Consider the following 10470-nt stretch of genomic DNA (forward strand, 5'->3'; position numbering starts at 1 on the left):
AAGTGGCAAATGGTTTTAAATATCGATAAATGTGTGCAAATGAGAATCACTACTAAGAAGACACCACTCGATTTCTTGTATAATATCAATAATGCAACACTGAAACAGGTCCATGAATACAAGTATTTAGGAGTCATTATCAAGTCTAATTTGAACTGGTCTGTTCACATCGAAGCAACGGTGTCGAAAGCGCTTCGTAAGCTCTGGTACTTACGCAGGACAATGAGACATTGCACTCCACGAACGAAGCTCACTGCCTATACAACATTAGTTCGTCCATTGTTAGAGTACGCGGATATCGTGTGGGATCCCCACACGACTATTGACATAAACCGCATAGAGAATGTACAGAAAAAGGTCTTAAGGTTTATCTACAACGCGTATGTAAGGGAATCATCAGTGACAGCGCTGTACGACACTTCTCGACTCCCCCACTGGCTCTTCGAAGGAAACTCAGGCGACTGAAATTTTTGCATAGTATCATATACGGCGGAACAGGGTTAAAGTTTGATGACTATTTGACATTCAATTCCAGTCGGCCAACAAGGCAAAAACACAGTAAATTGATACGGGAGCTTCGTTCCAGGAAAAACGTTCTCAATTTTTCATTCTTTCCACGCACAGTGCGGGATTGGAATTGCTTGCCTACCAGTGTGACGGAATTAAATAATGTATCTTCTTTTTTAAAGGCAACTCAATCTTATATTGGAATTCCTGTTGAGTGATTTTATTGTGTTTGAGTTTGTGTGTAATCCCTGCCTTAGCGGTCAACAGGCTGCCGGCAGTATTAGCAAAATAAATAAATAAATAAATAAAAAGCACGTTCTTGCGCAAGGCAATCAATATGCAAGAGTTCTCGCGACGGTCAAAAGAAAAATAAGAAGCACGAGCGCATCACTTGAACCGGGTTCATCATCTCACTATATCCCGCGTTCGCCGCTATCTCATTTAAATCAGAACGTCTGAATTCCTGGAATTATTTCCCACAGCGTTAGTAGCACGCATCGAAACCGTAATACAACAAAAATTCGCCAAATAATTCCACTTTATTGCAGGAAAGAGCCCAGAATAATAGATACATGCATGTGTCTATAGAATACTGTACCTATGGCCTGAAAATGATTAGGCATAAGGCGCACGTGGCCGAACATAAAAAAAAAAAGAATGGGAAAAGCATATTAGAGATACACCAACAGATTGCAATATTTGCAATATACCTCCGCCTGGGTTGCGGCCCTACCCATAATTCTTCTCGGCCTCCGGTCCGTCTACAAGCCGGACCTGAAATACACTACCTCGGAGCTTGTCTTTGGTACGACTCAACGGCTACCCGGTGAACTGCTCACTCCGGCAACGGGCCCCAATATCCCCGACCCGTGTGCCTACGTTAGCCGCCTCCGTGCAGTTTTCGACTCCATCCGGCCAGTCGCATCCCGCACGCCGCCGTCTTTCAAAGTCTACGTCAGTCAAGATATTCAGACTTGTACACACGTCTTCGTCCGCGTTGATGGAGTGCGCAAACCTCTTCAGCCACACCACACCGGCCCCCGTTTAGTTCTCAGTTGGTCCCCCTAATTCTTCACCCTATCCCTCAACGGCAGGCAAGACCACGTCTGCTTGGATCGTCTCAAGCCCGCATACATAGACTGCCCTTCTTCTTCCTCTTGAGGCACTCCCGAGTCCCCCTACCTCTGTGCCGCCCGTGCGCCCCCCACCAGGATCGTCGACACCGTCTCGACCTCGTCGTTCCATCAACTGGGCTCCGGTCCTGCGCAACTTCCACGCGCACGCTTCGCCTACTCGCTAAAAATGGGGGGTGGGGGGGGTGCTGCAGTCATCATCATCCGCTACAGTCATGCGCCGGTGCCCAGCCACAGCCGGAGCGAGAACTAAATAATTCCTTTCACTGATCGCCTACCATGAAGGTTGTCTAGTTCCTGCATACTAGTCTTCAAATGTAGAGGTGGTGGTGTTCCTCTACATGAGTCCTGACCGGCGATGATGCAATGTCGCACCTGGCAGGTGTTCGTGGCCTCACGCTAGGACGCTGTCTGTACAACTGGGTGCCAGTTGCAGTAGCGCGCTGCAGCAAAGACTCGTCGTCGTCGTTCACGGACCGCCACACGTCTCAACGGGTACTGTACTTTCTGCATGGTATATATTTATGTCATAGTTTTGACCATTGATGGCCACTAACTACATCTTCTGTAGGTTAACTATAACTGCTAAGTTCTTCGCGATGGAGTGGTTTAACTAATAGTTCAACTACTTTTCAGGGCAGTAGTCAAAACTACTCCTTCGTGGTGTACTCTTGGACACCTAATTAGGAATGACAAGCAGTGACCATGATATTTAAAGTATACTCTTGTGCCTACGTCGCTTAATTCACATACTGTGCTAAAATGTACTGCCTGTCTCTTGTATATTATGCGCTGACAAGAGAGCTTGCTGACGAAATATTTTCTATGGAGTGAAAGCTTTCGCGATAAAGGTACGTACAACATACGAAGTACCATGTACGAGATATCCTCAGGCTCTTTCGTCACAGATCAATGCACCAGGCACATATATATATACAGTCAACCCTCGATTTATGAACCTTCGATTTATGAATTCCCTCGTTTTATGAACACGAGTACGGGGAACCAAACTTTTTCCATTCATTTTTACCTCGTTTTATGAACCTCGATATTCGAATAATGAACGGAATTTCTGGGAACCAACTAGGAGTTGCCCAGCGTCTTTGCCCTCAATTTATGAACGGGTCGTTCCGAGGTCAACAGAAACCTTCAAAGGGATTATTCCGTGGTCTTATGAATGACGCCTGAACGGACAAAACGTTTTCCAGGTATTGCACCCTCGGTTCTTAACCCCTCCAAATCCGAACAACAAACGGGTTTTCCGGGTGACATCTCTCCTCTCCAATGAAACAATTTAGTATTGCATAATAAACAGAGTGTGAATGCGCTAACGTCTGTTCTATGTGAGAGTGATACAGCAGAAGGCATGGCCAAAAGCAAAATTACACAATATATGGCATTATAAACACAATATCAACTCGGAAATACTGTTCCATTTGCTCGATAGTACTCAGTTAACGGAATTTTCCATTTATGAATCCCTCGATTTATGAACGATTTTTCGGGGAACCGAGGGTGTTCATAAATCGAGGGTTGACTGTATATATAAACTAAGTTGCAGAATTATTTCACAGCAAATGAGGCTTCACTAGACAAGCATTAAAAGTGAAGATTTAGTAGGCATGCACGGCACAATTCCTCTGCACCTGCGTTCTCATCAAAGAAGTAGCACAAAGTAAAAGTCGGAAGCACAATCATGCCGTAAAGCTTGGGGTAAAATCGAAAGTAGTTGGCTCCTGCAGTAACCTAATTACACTATCACAAAGAAACCGGATAGTAACGGTCAAAAATCGTCAAGTTTTTTACAAATATTCTAAGGGTGGGCGCTTTACGCATACAAGGATGACGGATAGTAAGCGTAAAAAATCGTCAAATTTTTTACCCCTATTTTAAGCGGTGTTCGATGCCGGTTATTCTATGGGCTGTTTTGCGACCCTTATGTTCGCTTACTGCACCTAAAAATACCACGTACAATGCGTCAAACATGAGCACCGTAGACGTTACGTGACCTCACGGTCCTTGTACAGGCAACGGCTGCAATTCTGAAATGACCCGCAGTGCGTTTTTCCGGCGGCTCTTCTGGAAAAGGGTATGTGGTGCGCGATTGCCAAAAGCATCAGAAAGCAGTTTCCAGAGCAGTAGCCGGAAAATAGATTGCCTAACAATTTTGCATTGCAGCTATTGCCTGCCCAAGGGACGCTGGCGTCACGCGGCACCTAAGGTTCACAGATACGATGCGTACAGTGCGGCATTCTGAGGATGCAATTATCTCTGTAGAGACGGCACACCATGCGAAATCGTTTCATAGGAAAAGAAAGAACAGCTGCTACAACAGGATCTCGATGATACGAATCTCACAGGGCATGAAAAAAACAGTTCGTAGAATCCGAGACTCGTTAGCAGTACCACAGAGGTGCACAAAGTAGTATACGCACGGAAGCCCGTTCACTTTAATATGCTATCGCTTAAAAGATATCCATGGCATAGGCATAGCTTGTTGCTCATCCAAAAGACGTGGCAGTTGACTGTCACGTACGCCATAATAGCTATGCGCACTGCACTGCAAAATCGTATGACACAAACAAACGCATGCATCACGTGAATAACATATAAAAAGGCACGTTCTTGCGTAAGGCAATCAATATACAAGAGTTCTCGCGACGGTCAAAAGAAAAATAAGAAGCACCTAGTGCATCACTTGAACCGGGTTCATTCTCTCACTATAGCCCGCGTACGCCGCTATCTCATTTAAATCAGAACGTCTGAATACCTGGAAGTATTTCGCACAGCGTTAGTAGCACGCATCTAAACCGTAATGCAACAAAAATTCGCGAAATAATTCCACTTTATTGCAGGAAAGAGCCCAGAATAATAGATACACGTATGCGTCTATAGAATACGGTACCTATGGCCTGAAAATGATTAGGCATAAGGCGCACGTGACTGAACATAAAAAAAACAATGGGAACAGCAGACTAGAGATACACCAACAGTATAACACAACACACAAGTATAAATTGTAGAATAGCTCTATGAACTAGTGATTGGATTAAATTACGTTTATAGTGTAAAAACATTTAATGAGCGTTATACCACTGGACGAGGCATCGTGGTACACACAATATGAGACATATACAAAAAAAAAAAAAACGAAATCCATAGCAGACAAGTCATAAACTAATTATCTATAGGGTGATCTATAGGCAGACTTGTACACGCTACTAAAAAAAAGTAATTGATTACCGTTACCGTTACCTTGTACGAAAAAGTAATTTGTTACCTTTACAAATTACTAGCCGGCAAAAGTAATGAAGTAACGCCTTGAAAAGTAACGTGTTACTTTGCCAATTACTTTCGATATCTGAGAAAAACGATATAAAAAAAGATAGGAGAAATTATATAGAAAAAAAGATATCCACACAAAAAAAGGAAACTGAGCGTCGACATCGTTGTGATATCGACAGTATCCCGCACAAGACTGACAGGGGCTCATGGTCACAAGAGTGGCACTAGGTTATCGGGGTCGATAGTTCTGTGAAAAATGTGTGGAGAGGTTGAGAGTTTTGAGAGTTCTGTGAAAAGAGTCCTAACTGGAACTCACCCAAATGACTCATCAGGTTCACGGTACAACCTACAGTCCAACTTACTGCATACAGACCGGATTACGGCCTGTGAAATAGGAGTAGCATTGTGTCCAGCGTAGCAAAAAAGTGAAATAGGAGTAGCATTGTGTCCAGCGTCCAGCACCCGGGTGCCGGCTGCTTTGGAAGACAATCAGATATTCTTTGACGATGTTCTTAACTGTTAACTGTTAATGTTCTTAACTTAACGTCATCGTCGACAGTGCAACGTACAACTCGCTACTTCGGAACAGACAGGAGCGGATCTACAGGGGGGGTGGGGGGGTCAGGATGTCCTGACCCCCTCCTCAATTTGCAATTGAGTAGCCGCAATGCAATTGAGTAGTCGCAGGCAATGAGTAGTTGCAATTCCGGTAGCCGCAAGCGTAAACGTGACAGTGTGAACCAGCCTGTGAACTGTCACGCTTACGCTTGCGGTTACGGGTTACGGGCGCTTACGGGCGGGTACGGGGTTGCCATGACGACGAAGAGACGGCGCCCGCAAGATCGTTTCCGCAAGGAGTTGAGGCAACTTTTCTCCCGCAAGCTCCGTAACCGTAAGGGCACTGGCCAATAGGATGGCAGAAAAGTTCGGATGCCGCGCATGCGTTTTGTCTCGCGCGTCTCCTTGCAAAGATGGCGGAAACATTGGATGTCTTAGAAGCTCTTATTCTCCAAGTTGAGAAGTTTCCCTGGCTATACAATAGCAAAAGAAGCGACAACAGGGATGCCACGAAAAAAGAAAACTCATGATGACAATTAGCATAGCAGTGGGTCTGTCAGGTGATATCTTCACTCAATGAATCTGTCCGCAGGGGCGGATCCAGAATTTTGCTGAGAAGGGGGTCCAGCGTTGGCCCGCATGGTACATACACGATCTAAGTAAACTAAACACTATGTGAAGACAGAAATTGAGGAGGGGGTTGCGAACGAAGTTGAGTTACGAGCATGACTTTCGACCATCTCTGAAGCAAATTTTTTGTTTTGATGTGCTGTTTTGACTCGTCATGATGAACGTTAGATATGCTATGTCCTTATTTAGACTAACACTCCTGTTTTTGGTCGAAATATGATTGCTTCAGTTTTACTATTATTAATGCGTGAAGAGTTTAAATTGACCAATTTTTACAAGTTGCAAAGCATCTCGTTAGCAGTAGTTGCTATTACATCAATATCAGAGCCACTGGAAAACACGCTTGTGTCGTCCGCATACGAAATAAATTAAAAATTGACATGAATGTTAATTATGCCATTTAGATATCGAGTATCACATACGGGTGTCACAACTAGGGTCTCTTTATCTCCTCAAAGGCAAACCTTAGGATCTTCAGAACTTACGATGCAATGCTACCCACCCCAGACAATATGTAAAAAAAAATGTGTTAAATAGTTATGAAGATACATGAAGATATATGGCGTCAAACTGCGTTGGAAGCGCAATGGTCGAAATGCCCACATCAGAATGATACGTCATGAAAAAATAACCACTGATTATTTTCGACTAGTTTCAGCGCCAATATGCCTCCTAGGGACGAGGTTTTGATAAATGTTTGAAAGAAAAAAAATTCACCACCCTGCCTGATCCGGCGTAAAATCACCGTATTACAACTGAAGTATAGTTCAGCGTACTGCAGACGCATTTTATTTATTATTATTTATTTATTATTATTTATTTTATTTATTTATTATTATTTTTTATTTTATTATTAAAAGCGGAAAATAATGTGCTTGCTGATATTGTCAAATTGCTATCCATGTCTGTTCAACAGTAGATTCCTAAGATATGGTGTTGCATTTTCATGAGACAGCTAATCTCGAAAATCTGCTAGCGTCATAATACATGATGCAGATAAGGTCTTTTTCGCCAGACCTGGGTAATCTCCAGAGACCTCCCACATGAAATAGTCACAGACTGCCAAACATACCATTCTGAAATCTTTCTCGTCCTTTAAGTAACATTCAACTGAATTTTGTTAGACTCGTAAATCATTTTATCATGTCATTCATGTGATCTGTGGTACTGTCAAATGGGTGCACGTGTCTGTGCAGCAGTATATATCGTGGATCTGATGCTGTTTCTAGCGTTTAAATGGAAAAACTAATCTCGTAATGCCCCCGGAAAAATTGTCCCCAGAATAAATGTTCCCTAGAAGAAACGTCCCCGGAAAAAATGTCCCCTGAGGAAAATTCACTTTTGGTACGCGTGGACTGGTTGACTTCGGACGTTGACTTTTTACTATATAGGACGGTGTGAAATGTTTGGATTTTGAGCACCGAAGCGAGTAATCGTATATCCTATTCCATTTCCTAATCAAATATGGATTTTCAATGTTCGAATTCCAAATCGAATTAATGCTTCTACTGAACTGAATATATTTGAAGAGAACCGGCACACGGAGAAAAAAAAAGAGTAAGCGCTATACTTACGCATACATATACGTACCGTACATGTTTGTATTCCAATATATGTTGTATATGTATCCAATTACGGTTATTCAACGAGTCACTTAAGTTATTCGTATTCAATTCCATTTTAAAATGACTATTCACAATAGCATTTCTTTGCCTAGGTAGTCGCCTGTGCGTCAGTTTTGGTGAATTTACTTCATTGTGTCTTGCAACAATGCGGCCTGTACAGTCATGGGGCTCCCGAGATGTGATACCGCTAGACATATTGAAATATATTTTTGTCTGTCAATTTTGTTGCTTTCCCCCCGATTTTATTTTCCTCTTTACACATCACCGTGCACGTCGATCTGCACACTTCTAAAAAAGAACTTGACTGCTCCTGGTCAATCCGAATGACGTCTTCTCTCCTGATTTGTTGAAACTGGACGGCGTACTACTTTCTGTGACACTTCACATTTGTGCTAATTAGCAGAGAAAATGTTTTTCCGTGTTAGCGCTGCGAAGCAACTATTGCTGTACGCGTGTACAGGCGTGGACAGAGGACAGCAGGAGGGAGGGTGACAGGGGGGTTAGTATGCGTCCTGGGCCGACTTCAGGGCTAAGTGAGCCGACATTCATCAGGAAAGTCCGACGGAAAACCCAGGGAAAACCTCGAGAGCACACCTGGTGACAGGATTCGAACCCGTGTCACGTTGTATCAACGAACGTGAAATTGATTGCGGTGTATTCCCTACGAGAAATCGTAAGTGAAAGTTGGTCGAGCTTCAAAGTAAAAACCCTTATTTAGTAAGTGTTAGGAATTTTAGTATTTATTTTGAGCCGGAGGACTTCAAGACCTGCAATATCGCAACCGGGGATTTCGCAAAAATTCCACGCGCACCAAAAGTGGATGTTTCTCGAGGGGACATTTTTTTCCGGGACATATTTTCCAGGGGACATTTCTTCCGGGAACATTTTTTCCGGTTTCCCTGCCCACGATATCGTGCGACGTCGTTGTCGTTCGATGCCATCTCTTCCCGTAATACGTTGACACAAAGGAAATATGAAATTTAAAAAACTACAGACAGTCAGCGCAAAATGTGACAACTTACATTGCTAGACCGTGAATATGTGAGACCACGAGACGCCAGAAGCCAGAGTGACCGTTAACCGAGCGCAAGAAAATACGTTTTGCACTTGGGAACCATGCACGTGTTCTCAGAAGGCAGGGCCTGTATAACAATTCAGAAAACAATACGCGTCCAATATATAGGCATAAAGGGCTAATATACTGCAACGCAGCCTCGTTTATCCGTCAAGACGAACTCTCACGTGCCATTTTACGCATAAAACTCCGCCCTTTACGGCTTACAGCGAACGCGTTTACGTGTACGAAGGAATAACACAGAGCTGACGGATACGGCGTTCGTCATTTTGTCGAAATTTACGCTTAAGATTGGATGTAAGCGTAAATTTATCTATTTCGTTTCTGAGAGTATAGTTGATAACTACTTTTTAACTACAATCAGGTAGTTTAACTACATGTACTAAACTACTGGCCATCACTGGTTTTTTTACAATGGGAAATAAGTTCGTAACAGCCGAGGACACGCTTCGACGTGCTACATCATCGAATGCAAGTCTCTCCCCTTGTGACTGAAAGTTGTTGTTTTTTATTCACCTGCGTTCCTTGCAGTCGGTGCAAGACCATGCCTGCCCTTGCAAGCATGCTTAGTGGTTACCAGAGCTGCATAATTTAGTCACGAGGTGTAACTAAGTAGAGTTACATTACCTTAAAAGTAACTACGTTACACTTAAAAGTTTTTACCTGTAAAAGTTACAGGAAAGTTACGTGGAGTGAAATGAACCTCAGTTACAGTTACTCGTGGAATGTCATTGAGTGACTTCTCAATTGATCGCATTTGTCTCGCTACGTAAAGCCCCGAATTATTATTAATATTAGTTCTCAATTACTTCCGGTTTGCTCAACGTGACCAGATGTAAAACTTTGGAACATAGTGTATAGAACGTAGTTGAAAGCCAATTTGTAAAAAAACAAAAACAAAACACACATACTCACTCGCTTGGTAGTCCAGCTGATAATGCTGATAAATTTGCTCTTGAACAGGAATTTTTTAAAGTTCTCATTAGAATAGCTCTGCAACATTCCACGCCAGGACCTCGCATGAAAATTCGATTTAAGAACGAACTTTCCTCAGAGTACAAGTTACTCGAAAAAGTAATTAAAACAGCAACAGATAACTTTTTGCAAAGCAGTTGATACAGTAATTACTGAAAGGAACTCAATTACTTGTAATCAGTTAGTCTCCAGCCCTGGTGGTGGCGTTCCTTCTGTTCCCGACGACCTCCTCATGAGTACCCGCATTTGTATAGGCATGCATCATCAAATCGGTCGACGTCATGAGGTCGTTCTCGGCTTGTAGGACACTTCGTAGTGACAGGCGACAGAATTTCACGCTGGAACACATTGAAATTATGATTGTTTTACACAGAGAAGAGGCGTACACAGTGCTTATAGTTCACTTCCAAAATAAATATTTCCGTGCGATCAGAGCGATTTTGTGAACGCAAAAATCTGCCTACTATTTTTCTTCCTATTTCCCTCTTTGGCTAGACTGTGCCGTGCAACCGACAAATGGCTTCAGAAGTTATAATGCAAGTGATTATTTATGAGCTGCAGTTATCAGAGAAGTGCGAGCGGAAGAGTAGTATGTTACCGTAAAGCAACCAACGCTGGCGGCATCGCTCGTAGTGCTGGTAGTACAATATAATCGTGTATCGTGCCTATTACTTTTTGGGCC

This window comes from Ornithodoros turicata, chromosome 2 (assembly GCF_037126465.1).
Source record: "Ornithodoros turicata isolate Travis chromosome 2, ASM3712646v1, whole genome shotgun sequence".
Taxonomy (NCBI): Eukaryota; Metazoa; Arthropoda; class Arachnida; order Ixodida; family Argasidae; genus Ornithodoros; species Ornithodoros turicata.